Genomic DNA, 15,694 nt, shown 5'->3' with positions numbered 1-15,694 from the left:
TCTCCTGTCCCTGAGAGTCCAGTCGTAGGTCTACACAGGTGGCTGCCAAGGTGGTATGATTTGAGGTGTGCTGGGCAAGTCCTGTTTGTCCCCTAATATCTCCCCTGTATTGGCCTCTCAGTCATGAGGAATCAGTCAAGATAGGGCATTTCAGGAATCAGACGATACAGTAGAGGACAAAGGTTCTGACCCTGATGGAATTTAGGAACAGATTTCAGGAGTCCTGGTTTCCCATAAAATTATTTGAGAAATACAATGTGTATACATGAGTGCATTTCCAGGTTAGAGAATCCAGGGCTTTCATGGTATTTTCAGAGTAATCCATGACCCATGAATGGTTAAGGAGCTCAGGACTGAGTCAGGAGATCTGGTTCTCTATGCTTGTCTGGCTACTAGCTGGCCATGTCATCTCAGACCGAGACTCTCCCTGCACTGGCTTCAGATTCCTACATTTTTGAAGACTGCCTGGTTAAAGTCTTGGTGCTGCACCATGTCTCTGTGTGTAAAGGGCCCCCTTTCCAAGACTGCTGAGGAAAATGGCCAAATGCTTCTTTTGTAACTGCTTCCTATGGATCCCCCTCAGCTCAGGGAATAGTAATACTTTAAGACAGCATTACTGGAGAAAGGTAGAGGAAAGGGGAATAACAGAGAATGTCAGAGAAAGAAGGGGGAGGGAGGTGAGAAAGAGGGAGAGAAGAATGCCTCTCACTGATAGAGGGGTGTCTGTGGGGCAAAGTCAAAACACCATTGACAGAGGTGGTCTTAGGATCAGGTTCTTGCCCCAGCCCCTGCCCATTCATTCCCTCTCACTTCCAAGTATAGCTGTAACATTCAAATGTTTGAAAATTCATTTTTTAGAGGTTTTCAACTGAACAAGGGGAGGAGGAGAGGAATTACATACACGTGTATATTCATGTTTAGTTTTTACTTTTTAAATTATGAAACCATCGTGTCTTCCAATAAATAATAAAGTACAAGGGAATAATTTTTTACTGGCTTCCTCATTTGTTTAATAGTGATGATATGAAAAAAATGACCTTTTAAAAACGCTTAAACGTTTAACTTTTGATCCCAAGTCTTCTCCCCACAGCTTAATTTATTAAAACTAAACACATCTTGACATTATAAATTAGGAAAGATGAGAGGGCAGTACACTATAATTAGAAGCCTGGGCCAGGCATTCTACAACTACAACTATTATAAGCCAGCTTACTGAAAATTTTATTGGGTGTCATTCACGCACAAGTAATGAATGAAGAACCACCACTCATGAATCAGGCTTGAGTAAGGAAAGTTCAAATTGAAACAACTTTGGCAGTCTCTGTGGACTGAGATCAGCCTTCTTTCATTCATAGATGTGCTTCCTTCATTCATGGAGGGGCTGATAATACGAATGGGTAAGGTGGGTAGAAGAGGGAAAATCTTTCTGGCCCCTCTCTGCATTTTAGCCTCCGGGCTTGAGACTCATCACCAACACTGCTTATCAACATGGAAGGGATTCTGTTTGTTCAAGTGCTTGTAAGACCCATTTTTCTTACATTAGTTAAATTTTTATTTGCATTTTATTTTTTCTCAGTTTTTTTATTTCAATAGATTTTGGGATACAGGTGGTTTTTGGTTAATGGATAAGTTCTTTAGTGGCAATTTCTGAGAGTTCAGTGCACCCATCACCCAAGCAGTGTATACTGTACTCAGTATTTTAGTCTTTGGCTGAGCGTTGTGGCTCACGTCTGTAATCCCAACACTTTGGGAAGCTGAGGTGGGTGGATCACTTGAGGCCAGGAGTTTGAGACCAGCCTGGCCAACCTGGTGAAATCCTGTCTCTAATAAAAACACAAAAATTAGCCAGGTGTGGTGGTGGGAGCCTGTAACCCCAGCTACTCAGGAGGCTGAGGCAGGAGGATCACTTGAACCTGGGAAGCAGAGGTTGCAGTGAGCTGAGATTGTACCACTGCACTCCAGCCCGGGTGGAGTGAGATGCTGTCTAAAAATATGTATATATACATAGTAGTCTTTTATCCCTCACCCCCATCCCAACCTTACCCTGAGTTCCCAAAGTCCATTATATCATTCTTATGCCTTTGCATCCTCATAGCTTAGATCCCACTTATAAGTGAGAAAATATGATATTTGGTTTTCTATTGTTGAGTTACTTCCGTTAGAATAATGACCTCCAGTTCCATCCAAGTTGCAGCAAAAGACATTATTTCGTTCAAAAGGGCCTATTTTTTCTCACTATGCAACTAATGTACCAGGCATAATCCCACAGCATTACTTAAGAGCTCATAATGGGCTTGAGACTAGAAACAGTCCCCAAGACAGAGTCCATGTTCTGGTCACCCTTCAGGGCTCAGAGAACACTGGGCCCTAGCTGTGATCAAATTTGGTCATCGCTGCCGCACTCTAAGACATGGGGTTATGACCTGTAAATCCTTTTAGTTGGTTAAATCTATTCTAAGAGCAAAAAGTAATACAGAAACTGAGTAACAGTAAAAAAAAAAAAAAAAAAAAACTAGCAACAAGCTAAATGTTCAACAATAGGGTAGTAAAACGACCTGATTGACAGGATATTATGCAGCCATTGAAATGATGGTAGGAATTATTGTAGGTATCATTGTGGTAGGTACTTATGATGAAAAGTTAAATTTTAAAAAGTAGTAAAAACTTACTTATTCTTTTTCAAAGATCTGGATCTCTAATCATGCCACAAGATTATAGTTAAGAAAAAAAGAAAAATATCCCATAAAGAAAAAAACAAACAAACAAAATGTTAACATTTTGCCATGGCAGAGAGGTGTTAAGAAGTGATAATTTCTTCTTCTTTTTCATTTATTCGATAATTATATTATCAATTATATTACACTTGTCTTACTGTTATACCAATAAATATATTTATAATTAAAAGAAATGATATTACATTCACATATTAATTAAAATTTTAAAATATTTTCTCCTACATTAATTCATTGGCTACATAAAGGCAAAAGTAAGAATACTAAAAGTCAAGTTGCTAGATTTGGAAACTAGAGACAGTGAGTGAAAGTTGGCCAAGTCCCCACCACTGTCAGAAACAGTGCAAATCCTCAAAGACAGGGTTGTTAATACCCAGTCTAGAGCTCTTTAGCCCCCAAATCAAAAGGCTATTTCTGGCATAAAAACAATTACATCTACTAGAGAATGTACTCAGGGAAAGAAAAATCTTCTGTTATTGTACTGGACCTCTGCTGTTTGTACCTATCCATTCCAGCACTATCAGCATCTCCCTGTGACTTCCTTTGGTGGACCACTCTTCCCACATTCATGGTCCATTCATATAGTTTTCGGCAGTGCCCACCCTATGTCCCAAGGCCATGGTTATGCAATGGCCCATGCTGGACAATCAGTGTAGTCCAACCAGTTTCAAGCTTATCCAATGAGACTGAGCCCTGGGATGTTGGCTGGAACGACATTCTTTCCACTGGAGTGGCTGAACTGGCAACACAGAAATCTGGTGCTCCTAGGTGACCCTTTTTACTATTTGGAGAGATCCTGCCAGAATAAGATAAACCAGGGAGAAGCACAGCTAAGAATAAGGTAACATGATTCCTGGTCTCATGGCCTGAAACCTGTGTCTAGCAATTCCTGAGACTTGATAACACTGGATATTACATTTTCATGAGTCAACAAATTCCATTATCTCCTTTTAAGCCAATTTGAGGTAATTTTTATTACTTGCAATCAAAATACTCCTGACTCATATTCTGCCATTTCCCAGCAAAGTGTATACAAATATTTTCTGGTTAAACAATAATTATTGATGAAAGAAACCATTGTAGTTCTATATCATGTAGTCACAATTGTCTGTGTTCATTCATCACTGTTGTGATCTATGTCATATTCTTCCCTTGGGCAAAAATATTTTAGCATCTTACAAGATGCTAAATAAAGGGGCAAATACGAAATGAAGCAATTACAACTATCTGTTTTGTCTCAAATGGGTGTGTTATAGTTCCTAATTAATTTTGGCAAGTCAACAAATAACTTTATATATGTTCATTCACATTTGACAATCTGAATATCTATGATGTTTAAAAATAAGTTTTGATAAACATATCTTAATTGACAGAGCAGAAAAGGAGGTTTCTTAACTTGCCATCTATATTCAATCTGGATTTAGACTTTTCAATAAACATTAAACATGAAAACATCTTTATTAGTGGTAATTATACATAATTTAGATAAGTGATTCTGAAACTTTAGTATGCAGCAGAATCACCTGGAAAACTGGTTAAAAAAATTTATTGCTGGCCACTGCTCCCTCCCTCTCCAGGTTTCTGATTCTGTGGGGCTGAGGTTGGGCCTGAGACTCTGCATTTCCGACACGTTCCCAGGTGATGCCGACACTACTGGTCTAGCAACTACAGTTCAAGAATCACTTATTTAGACTTTTTTTTAAGTTTTGCATTTTGCTGTAATTTTTATTTGGTGTAAATTATAATACGTATTTTGTGTCTCTCATTAAAAACATGAGCCCATGTTTTCCCAGATGCAGATATAATTTAGACCTGAAAATTCTGGACACAAAGATAATGATGTGCTTTAAAGGTGGATGGGAAATAACAGAGTTAAAGTAATTTGGGCAAAACCTTGATTAAAATAATTCATTATGGAATCCAATCAACCTTAATTTCCAATAGATGACATGACCACTCAGGTATTCCGCTACATCAAACAAAATTCAGGCTCAAATGTTCTCCTGCTGCATTGATTAGCAAAGTTCACCAGGCCAAAGTAATCAAGTATACCACAAATTCGTAGGTGCCTTTTTATCTCTGCCTAACACATGCAACTAAGTGGTCTCTGTCTGCCAACAGGGTTAACTCCTAGGAAGAGCAACTGAACAGTTTGCTAAAACCTGGTTAGTCTGCAGGAAGTCATTTAAATGACAGAATAATTCAGGAAACTGATGATCTCCAAGTACAATGCCTTATCACTTTGTAATTATTTGATAATACCAATCCACTTCATTCAAGTAAGAGGTTCTGGGACTTTAAAATCAAGTAGGGTCTGAACCTACCAGGGTCTGAACTGAGTTTTACAATGTTAAAGCACATCTTACTGTCTTCCTCTGGACATACCCAAATGGGTTTTCTCTGTTTGTAAACAATGACATTTCTCCCTATCTTTCCATTCAAGGCTTAACCACTAATGAAGTAAGAATCTCTCATATTTTAACAACTAAGATTAGATTATGACAGAAACTTCATTATAAGTCACATGTAAAATATCCTCTTTGACTGCATATCAATTTGAATATAGTCCATTTTAACATACGTTGTCAAAATAAGAATATATATTAAATATAAAAATGTGCCAATGTTAGCTGCAAGGCTAGTAAATCACCAGGTGGAAATACGGATATTTATTTCTGTATAGTGAGGAAGAGTGATAACATAGATGCAAAGAGCTGAGCGAAATCTTACAATCTGCCCAAACCCCTCTTTACACACAGGAAAGAAATAAGCTCAGAAAAGGGTAATATTTTATCAAAGGAGTTCACTTGGCTGTAAAAATGGTGTTGCTGGTCATAAAGTTTTTCATTTTCCCAGTGGAGAGAGTCACCTTTTCAACACATCTGCAGAAGACTTAGAGCAGGGTGGAGAGCACAGATGTTGCCAACAGCCTCAGGTTCCAGAAAGGCCCTGAGAGCCGGAAGCCATAGATTACAATGGAATCCACCCAACCAGGTAAAACTCAACTGAAGTCAACATGCTGCCCTGTGCTCAAATCAGAAACAACTGTGTAAGAACAAGCCGGGTGAAAAGACCTTACCAATGAGAGTTCAGAGACTGCAGACATGAGTATGTAGCCTCCTGGGGCTGAGTGAAGTGTGACCACACACTGGGTCTGCTTTAAGAGTTGTGCAACATGTGTAGAGGGGACAGAGGAATGAGAGTTTGCTCTGCTCTTTACTGCTCAGATGGGAACTTGAGTTGTGTTTGGCCAGATGCCATACTCATAAGGCATATGGAGAAATGAGATCATTCAGGGAGATGGATCAGAATGGTGCAGGGACTTGAACCATGTCTTATAACGCAAGAGCAGGAAAAAACAGTGGTTATCTAGCCCAAAGAAGAAATGTTTTGGGGGCAGGGGGGATATGGGAGTTGTCCCTGGATGAGACACGTTGTCAGGGGAAGAGGGATTCAATTGTTCTATATGGCCTTAGGAGGCAGATCTAGCACTCATGGATAGAATTAGTGGGAGACAGGCTTGAGAGAAACACAGAGAAGTAATTCTAAAAATGAGAGACATTCAAAGTGAATGACAGCTAAATACAATTTTATCTAACATTTTTACTGAGTCCTTATTTTGTGCCAATTTCTGTGTTAAGGACCTTAAAACTGTCATCTCATTTCATCCTTCCAACAACCCCTTGTTAGGTACATTACCATACTCATTTAAATATAGAGCAACGACAGCTGGAAGAGCTTCAGTAACTTGGCCAAGGTCGCATAGCTGGTTAGTGCAGTAGCCTGCATTAGAACTCAGCTATCTGCTAAGCTTCGCCACCTCGCCACAATGTTGCAATGGGCTACTTTGGGAAGTAGGGAGTTTCCTGTCACTAGGGTGGCCATTGTGGGCAAACATAGTGTTGTAAGTACCTTAATATTCTCTTCCAGTAGGAAGAACCTACTGTTCTATGCTTTGTCCTGAAAGAGCCACATTTTGAGCATGTAGAGCTATCTTTATACAAATAAGAGAAAATGACTCTAAGGACATTGTGAACATGTCATAGGATTTTCCCTTGGCCCAATCCCAGCCAAGAAGTTACTGCTTTCCTGGAACCAAGAGGATAAATGAGGGACTGTGGGCAAAGGGAAGACCTCACCCAGGCAGCAGAGATGGGTTCAGGAGTTAGAGAGGCTCTAGGCAACATGACAAAACCCTGTCTCTACAAAAACATACAACAATTCGCTAGGTGTGGTGGCTTGTGCCTGTAGTCCCAGCTACTCAAGAGGCTGAGGTGAGAGGATCACTGGAGCCTGGGAGTTGGAAGTTGCAGTGAGCCGAGATCGCGCCACTGCACTCCAGCCTGAGCAACAGAGCTAGACCTTGTCTCAAAATAAAAAAGTTTGTATATGAAGCCAAATTATTACAGGGTGTATTTTTGAAAAGTGAGAGTTATAAAACATTAGATCAAAATGGATGAAATAAGTTGTTGTGTTTCTTGAACATACATATAACAAATTCAGTCTCACGGGGATATGTCATTTTTATCTAGAGGATCAGGGTTGTTTCGAATGGTTTCTTATTTGTCATATGCTTAATGTACATTCAAATATGGGTGGCAATCCTTAAAGAAAATTAAATATGCTGTGACTTACAAATCAAATAGGAGGACTATAAGAATGATAAACTTTCAGGTTGTTAATATGAACATTTTTTGAAAAGTTTTTATTTTGGGTACTAAAAAAAATTAAGAAGACATCCTGTAGAACTGTTCATAAAGGTCATTAAACGGCATTGCATAGCATAGCTGATTTAAAAATAAGATATGCTAATTTATGTACTGATAGTAGAGTAAATGGAAACTAGCAATAATGCAAAATAAGGGAGTCTATCCTGGGCTTTGTCACTTCTTGGTTTATCAGTGTTAATAATAAAGTGTAATTTTAAAATAAAGTGATTCCTTCAGCAGATAGTACACGATTCCCTGCAGCTGAAGAATGGAAAATAGATTAGTTCCATGACAATTATCTTGGCTTAACATCCCTTTAGCAGGGCCCCTCTGCTTGTTTCAAACCCTTCTATTTGTATGTGAAATCTACTGCCTGTGAAATTAAAACAAATGTTACAATTCAACCCAGCGAGCTCTGTCCAATAGGAATTCAAGGTGAAATGTGGCTCACTGTCCCAGCCCGCCAGGAGCCCAGTGCAGAGAGGACAATTGTTTTCTTTTAGAGCTTAATTCCCAGATATGGGAAATGAGGAATTCACAAGATTTCACTTCGGGAGATTTCACGATAGAGCATTCCTTTGCTAGTTTCATTGTCACCTGTCCCAGGTAACTCATGAAGTCTTATGAGAATTGCCTCTTATTCTTCGGGAAGGATTACTGTATACCTTCTGCGATGAAATTAGCCCCAGTGCTGAGATACACAAACTTGCTACCCAAACTCAACTCACCCTGACCTGAGATGAATGGGGGATTGCAAAGTCTTTCTCTGAACCAACTTCTCAGCATCCTCACAGATGCCTCATGAATGCTCAAGGGAATACAGGTAAGAGAGGGGAACTGAAAAGTTTCTGTGGGCAGCCTTAGATAACGATAAACGGTAATGACGACAGTTATTTTTATCTAGCCAAAATAGATCCCACTTCATTTACTATTTTCTGTCAATGTACCCTTTCTCTGCACTCTTCCTGGTGCAGTGGTACAAGCGGGGCTTCAAGGGAAAAGTGGGCCCCTTTATGAATGGCTGGTTAGGGGGAGAAGCTTGGCTATATGTGGATTTGCAGCTCATTGCAACATGATTCATCTCAGTTGGTTATGTGTAGAGAACAGCTGGCAGCAGGTACCCAAATAGTTGCAGAGAGAAGTTAAAAGGGACTGTTGCCTGCTGAGAGTGCAGAGGAATTGCTTTAAGGACTCCCTGAAGCACAGCCTGCAGCGAGCGAAGGGGCACAGGCAGGGAGGCAGAGAACCAGCAGCGGCTGACAGGCAGTTAGAGAAAACAGAAATCGGCCATTCAGAGCAAAGGTTTGGGGCCCTAATTTGAGTCTAAAAGGTGGAACGGAAAATGGTAACAAGCTCTTGGAAAGCCCCAAAGGAGAGGCTGTATGAAAGAAATAGCACCACCCTCCAAGCCCCTTAATTCAATGCCAGAGATGAAATGCACCAGTACAGAAGGAAATCTTGGCCGACGGGAACAAGGCCTCGTGGAAGCCCCGGTTTCTGAGATGGCTACAGAGCCAGGTACAGCACTCCGCCCCTTCTCTTGCCTTTTCCCCACACCTCCACTTTGGCAGGTAGGTAGCAGCCCATGGTCACAAGTAAATCAGGTCTAAAGCCTAAAACACCAAAAGATTAATATATGGTGTTTGGCTGATTCACTATAACTAATTCGTTCTGTGGAAGGAAAGAGAAATTCAAGTAAATTCAAAGAGGCCTGTGAATTTTTGGTACAGTAACTCAGAAGCAACAAAGATCCAGAGAAATTAAAAAAAGAAAAGAAAAGAAAAGAAAAGAAACATGGTGAGGAAGAAGGACAAGACCCACCCCCCACCCTGCCCCACTCAGGGATAAGAAGCAGCAAAGCAGCTGGTGAACTAGTGAGGCCTGGGGGCCAGTGATGAAGGAAATCATCCAGAAGCCTAGGAACAAAATGTCATTTAGGTCTCACAGTCTGCAATGAACACGTCCTTATTTCCGTATTCTGAGGCTTTGACATCTGGGACCTTGCCCACCCTGGAGGGGCAGTCCCTTCAAGGTTAGCTGATTGCTAGAGACAGTGAACAACTGACTCATGAGCAAGTTTTGCAAATGCAAGCCAACGCAGAGCCCACACCACCTCCAACCAGCTCTCTGTCACTCTCACACGAGGGGCCCCTGTGCCCCAGAGCCTGCTGAAATCATTCAAACTGCCAACTCTAGACCTGCTCTCCCTGCCTTGTTTGCTGTTCCTTCCCACAGAAACCACAGTAAGGATTCCTGCCTGCAGTTTCCCCTCTGCCCTTTCCTCTATCTCCAGACAGACCCTGAGCTTCACCTGGCAGCCCCCTCAGGGCATGGCATGCCGCTCCTTTTGAAACCTGTGAGAATAACAACTATCTTTTCAGTAGCCCTCATCTCCTAAGCTACTGGCTTTGCCATACCTACATAAAGTAAAAGCTATATTTAAAAACACGGCTCCCAAACCATGTGTCACTCACTAAAAAAAAAGTCCATTCTGATACCTCATTGAAAACTGTCATTTTGTAACAGGTGAACATGGAATAAATACATTAATGTTTAGGCTGGGCGCAGTTGCTCATGCCTGTAATCCCATCAGTTTGGGAGGCCGAGGCGGGTGGATCACTTGAGGTCAGGAGTTTGAGACCAGCCTGGCTAACAGTAAAACTCTGTCTCTACCAAAACGATAAAAATTAGCCAGGCATAGTGGTGGGCACCTGTAATTCCATCTACTCGGGAGGCTGAAGCAGGAGAATTGCTGGAAACTGAGAGGTGGAGGTTGCAGTGAGCTGAGATCGTGCCACTGCACTCCAGCCTGGGCGACAGGGTGAAACTCCATTTCAAAAACAATAAAAAAGAAAAAAAGAAATTAATCTGTTCACTACACCTTCACTCCTAGATTGTATCTTACTAAAAATATTTTTGAAAAATGTCACTGTTTTAAAATTGTGAACTGAACTAGTTTAAGATCCATATAAGATGATCAGATAAATGTCTTTTTATATTTTTCTCCAAGAACATATTATCAGTGAATTTACTGAATTTACACCTGGCTGGCATCAAGAGGTTTCAATACTACATAATTGTTATAATATCATTATTATTCTTCAATATATGATTATTAAATCTATTGTAATAATTACATGGCGATGTGCGCGGCTTAGATTCCGTGTGATGATCCATGAAGCTCTTATACCTTTGCAATGAGGCCCCTGGGATCAGTTTTCAGACGCTGAGGATGGGGTAAGGTCATAAATGGGGTGTGCATTCAAGAATTTACATTCGTCTCAGGAAATACCCAGACACCGCTTTTGGGGAAAAGGTAAAAAGGCTGTTTGTTTTCTTATTTGTCTTTCTCTCATAAAACTGGACTGCAGGGAGATTTTTTGGTGATTTGGATTTCTGAGGAACCCATTTTATCGTATGAACTTAGAAACACCTGCACATCATATGCTGTTTGCCTGCAGTTGCTTCTCATTTTAAGCTGGAATTACCTACAGTTACCTCCCCCAAGTTACTACACTGTATGGGAGGCAGTCTCCTCTAAATGAATTCCTGATCATCTTAGTATTTTATGAGATTACCAAAACCAATTCGACTTGGCCCCAGGAATCTAAGAAGCAAAAAACAAAACAAAACAAAACAGAAACAGAAAAAAAAATGACGTCACAGCAAAAGGTATTTTTCCTGTTTCTAAGAAAGGTCTTGTGGATATGATTACAAATGAGACAAAGGTAAGGGAAAAGACTCTTATCTTGGGAAAAACGATGCAAAATTTCACAACTGCTCATGTTCCTTGTTCTGTTCTTAAAAATATTTCTTCTTTACTTTGCTGGGTTGAGATGGTGTCCTTTCAAAACAAACCATGGACACATGTTACAAGCTGTATCTTCTTTAGAAACACAGTAGAACCTGCTTTCTAGAGGAGCCCCTGCCCACCCTGACAGCTGAGCAGCAGCACTTACTGACTCTGAAAGGGAGGCTGAGCCTGGCCTGGGTGTGCAGTAACTAAGGCGTTCCAATTCCAAAGGCAAAAATGATATTAAGCAGCCAAGGATGTTTAAATCTAGAAAGTTCAATTCATAAATTAAAACAAAGATGTACTTCAGATATTTCTGAAACAGGAGTAATTACCAAAACTAAGACTGTAGAGACTCTTACACCATGATAGCTGGTGTTTATAATCTCTCCTCCCACGTCCACATCTTAAATCTCTGGTCCTTTATAGGACTTGGGTCACACTGCTTTGGTTATAAAGTAAAACTGCATATTTCCCACTCCCTAAGTAGTGAGGCTCTAGGGTGGGAGCTCATTTGAATGCTAACGAATTAGATCACCCTCAAAAGGTTGCTATCAGAAATCAGACTATGTGGATATTTTACGGCACTTCATAGTTTCAGGGAGACCGTGTTCCTGACTCAGCATGTCAAGCCAATAGCTATATAACAAGGGCATTTTTCTGGACCCAATTCTAGAGCCACAATTTTTTCCCCCAAGGCTATGTAACATTTTCTCCTGGCAAACTATTAGAGTTAATAGAATGCTGTGGTTCTGTTCTGGGGACTGCTCATCAATCGTACTGCTTTCTGAATCACAGCTTGTGTAATTTTTATTCATGACACTTCAGTAAGTTACTTAGAAGCATCGCATCTAAAACAACCCAGGGACTCACTAAACAAAAAAACAAACAAACAAGATTTGGGGTTTTGTTTTCCAATTCTACTAGTGATATACTAGGCTTTAACTTACTTTGTAGAGTAAGGATTAAAATGCTTAATTGGCTGTAACTAAGCAAACCGAGTCCTTTTGATGAATCAAGCCAGCCAGCTTTCAGTTTCTGACATCAAAATTTATGCTCTGTGAAAAAAAACAAGGCCATGGCTACATAACATTAAACCAACACACAATTAACAACACTTTGTTCTAATTATCTCTGGGCACATTTAATGTTGCCCCTATAGTTCATTTTCCTTCTTTGATAGCTCTTAGAATATTTATGGAGATTAGTCCTTGATGCACTGGCCTTCTCTGAGATCTGGGGTTTTCTTAGAAGCTCCCACACAAATCTGAGCCATGCAAAGTAACATATTTATGCAGATTAATTCTTGACATATTGGCTTTTTCTATCATCTGAGGTATTTCTAATAAGCTTCTACCTAAATCTGGCCCTGGCAATGCAGGGCAGTCACAGACCCCCTCACACCTTGGCTTACCTCACACTGAGAATGTTTTTTACTTTCCCTCAGCAGTTGGTCATAACTGATAAAAGGTTATGTCTTGATTGAACAAGCTTCCAGGAGTTGGAGGGCCAAAAGGGCTGCTGTAAAACAGCAATGGAGATGCTAATAAAACCCAAGGTAAGAGGAATCTTTGGCTGCCTATTACTGAGAAACCTAAATTGCAGACAAGTTCAGCTTCCTCCCATCAATAGTGAGAGACAGGCCAAAAGAAAACGAGCACTGATCAAAGGCTTTTGATGATGGTAGAACTTCAATTTATAGAATGCACGTATTTTTCTACACTACAAAGGCGTTTCTTCTGAAGTCACTGGGGGCATTCACTTTAAAGTCATAAATATTCTCTCCATAGCTCAGGATGGTTTGCAGCGCCACTTGGCGTGTTTGTTTGGGCATGTGATTTGATGCTCTACAGATGGACTGAAGCACCACGAGGAGCTTCACTGTGGAAAGTGAAGGGGCTATTAGTTAAGAACACCTCTAAACTGATTAGAGGCTTGCCGAGGCAACTGCATGAGTTTAAACATAAACATTGTTAGCTCTTCATACCGAGGTGTTGGATAGCTAGGTAGTTCCATGCACTACCTGTCTATCCAAAGAGTGTGAACAAGCTAAGTAACCAACAGTGAGGATTAAATAAATGGCACTTGCACATATAAACAGGCCGAGCCATTCGGCCTCATCTCTAGCCATATGTGCCCCGGCCCTTGACAGGCTCATGTTCTGAGGGCTCCTTGAGGCTGTTTCAGGCTTTTCTGCTTTTGTCTAGGCAATTCCCTCTGCTCTTCATTTTACCATCTTTGCCTGGAGAACTGGCATAAAGCCTCAAAGACTCACAGTTCAAATGCCACTTCTTTATCTCTTTGCTTTCTCCAAAACTAATTCAGTTAGATACTTCTGTCTTGGTGCTCCACTGGGCCTTGTACATACCTTACATTTTTCTAAAATTTTAATGTGCTTTATTTTTATTACCTTAATTAATTAGTATATTTTTAATTAGTATATTTTTGTCTTCTTTCCAACAATGTGAGTATCTCAAGGGCAGAAAAGACGTTCTGCATCTCTTTGTAATTCCAGCATCTAGCAGGACGCCAGGCCTAGAAATGCCAAAGGAGGGAGAGGAAGGTGTGCTAGAGAGAAGACAGACAGGCAGACAGAGAGAGAGAGAGAGAGAAGAGAAAAAGAAAGATAATATGCCACAGAAGGGGAAAAAAAAAGAATATCTAAGCAGTAACATTCTTTCTGGGTGGTATTAAAGTAATTCTGACATTTAAATAACTAAAACACAAGAATTTTGCCAAATCTTTGATGGAATTGATGGAACTGCTGGTTGAAATGCTTCACCCTCCAGAGGCCAAGAGGTGGGCCTACAGCTGAAGTCAAGCCAATGAGATCCCTCTCTCTGGACTGTAGGAGCTTTGATGGGATGACTAGGAAAGAGATACAGCCTTTTCACGGTGCTGCTGATTTGGTGCCATCACATGGAAAAGGCCTGCCTGAGAGAGGAACTAGCTCAAATGAAAGCAGAGCTGAGAGATGGAGAAAGCTTTCTGACATTGTCTGAACCCTTGCATTCATCCATGTCTTGTTACAGCTGATTGTCCAGTTATATAACCATCCTTCCTTTTAGTTAAGTCAGTTTGAGTAGTGTCTCTATGACTTGCGACTGAAAGAGTAATCACGAATAGAGTACCTTGAAAGAATACTAAGATTTCCCACATTATAAAGTTTTCCCAAGATTTTAGATCTTTGAAATTGTTTCAGCAACCCACAGACCCTCTCAATATTGTATCCTATACTGAGTGACAATGGTGGCCCCTTGGAGTGTGTGGGTTGGGTGCTCTTTGCCTCCAAATGAAGCTGCCTCCATCAGCTTCATTTCTGGGATTCTTGATTTTGGTTCTTAAATAAGAAATCTGTCTATGGACATGACTGCTTTAAAAGATAATGGTATGCTTTAAATATTCTATCACAATATATATGTGTAAAGACTTAGGTACCAGGATGCTCATAAGAACATTATAATAGTGAAGGACTGTGAACAAGCTAAGCAGCCAACAGTGAGGGTTAAATAAATGGCACTCAGTATCCATTGAATAAATTTCTACATAGCCACTGCATCATATTTTTGAAAAGTATTGGATAATGTGGAGAAACAGTTTTGATACACTGCATGCAACAGCAGGCTACTTAACTGTATACGGTGTTATTTCATATATCCTAATTTGATTAGGTACAATAATAACAACAAGACTAGAAATATATATGCTGAAATGCCAATTGCAGCCATTTCTGATTAGTGTAATTACAATTATTTTCTTACGATTTTTCCAATTTTCTGTAATGTGACTATTTACTACTTTTATAATCAGAAAATTACTAGTACAAAGTTATATAATGACATATAATGGAATTTTTTAAAAAACTTCAAGCCCCTTTACCAAAGAGTAGTTTTTGTCTCAAATCCTAGCTTAGTGATGTTGCTAGGTGACCCACAGTTGGATGTAAAACAATCAAGAGAAAGATAAATGCCAGATACTTTGAGACAGGGATGTCTGGTGTTACCTGTCAGCAAACTGTCATAGAATCTAAAGATTAGAAGGACACAATTATGAATTTCTATTCAGAATACCACTGGCATGCTACCTTATAACTTTTTAATTTCTTTTACATTGTCTTAAGATAGAAGAGGATAAAAGTAAGAGGAACAAGGTAAGAACTTAAAGCCAATCAGAAAGGGAAAGAAAATAGCCCATTCCTCTCACTGGCAAGGAGACAAAGCCAAACTTGGACATATATGTGGCCATGTCAGGGGAGCCCTCAAATGTGGCATGAAGCCACTGAAGAGCACTTTGGATAATGACCTTTCCCCAGGCTTCAAAGCTTGTGACACTGGGCACACATGGGAAGGGCCTCTGGATCTCAGTCTGAAGACCCAGGGAAAGTTCTACTTAAGGGGAGGCAGGGGCACAGAAAGCTTAGATTACAAGGTGGTTAAGATCAGCTTCATCCATGTCTCTGA

At 40.2% G+C, this 15,694-nt stretch overlaps 1 protein-coding gene across 6 annotated transcripts in view; it reads right to left on the bottom strand.

Annotated features, from left to right (window-relative positions):
* Positions 1-15,694, bottom strand: part of NCKAP5 (NCK associated protein 5) — a 998,748-nt gene that overhangs the window by 264,151 nt on the left and 718,903 nt on the right. The gene's annotated exons all lie outside the window — the stretch shown is intronic.

The sequence above is a fragment of the Hylobates moloch genome, unplaced genomic scaffold, assembly GCF_009828535.3.
Source record: "Hylobates moloch isolate HMO894 unplaced genomic scaffold, HMol_V3 SCAFFOLD_24, whole genome shotgun sequence".
NCBI lineage: Eukaryota > Metazoa > Chordata > Mammalia > Primates > Hylobatidae > Hylobates > Hylobates moloch.
This window is presented reverse-complemented; position numbering and strand designations above follow the sequence as displayed.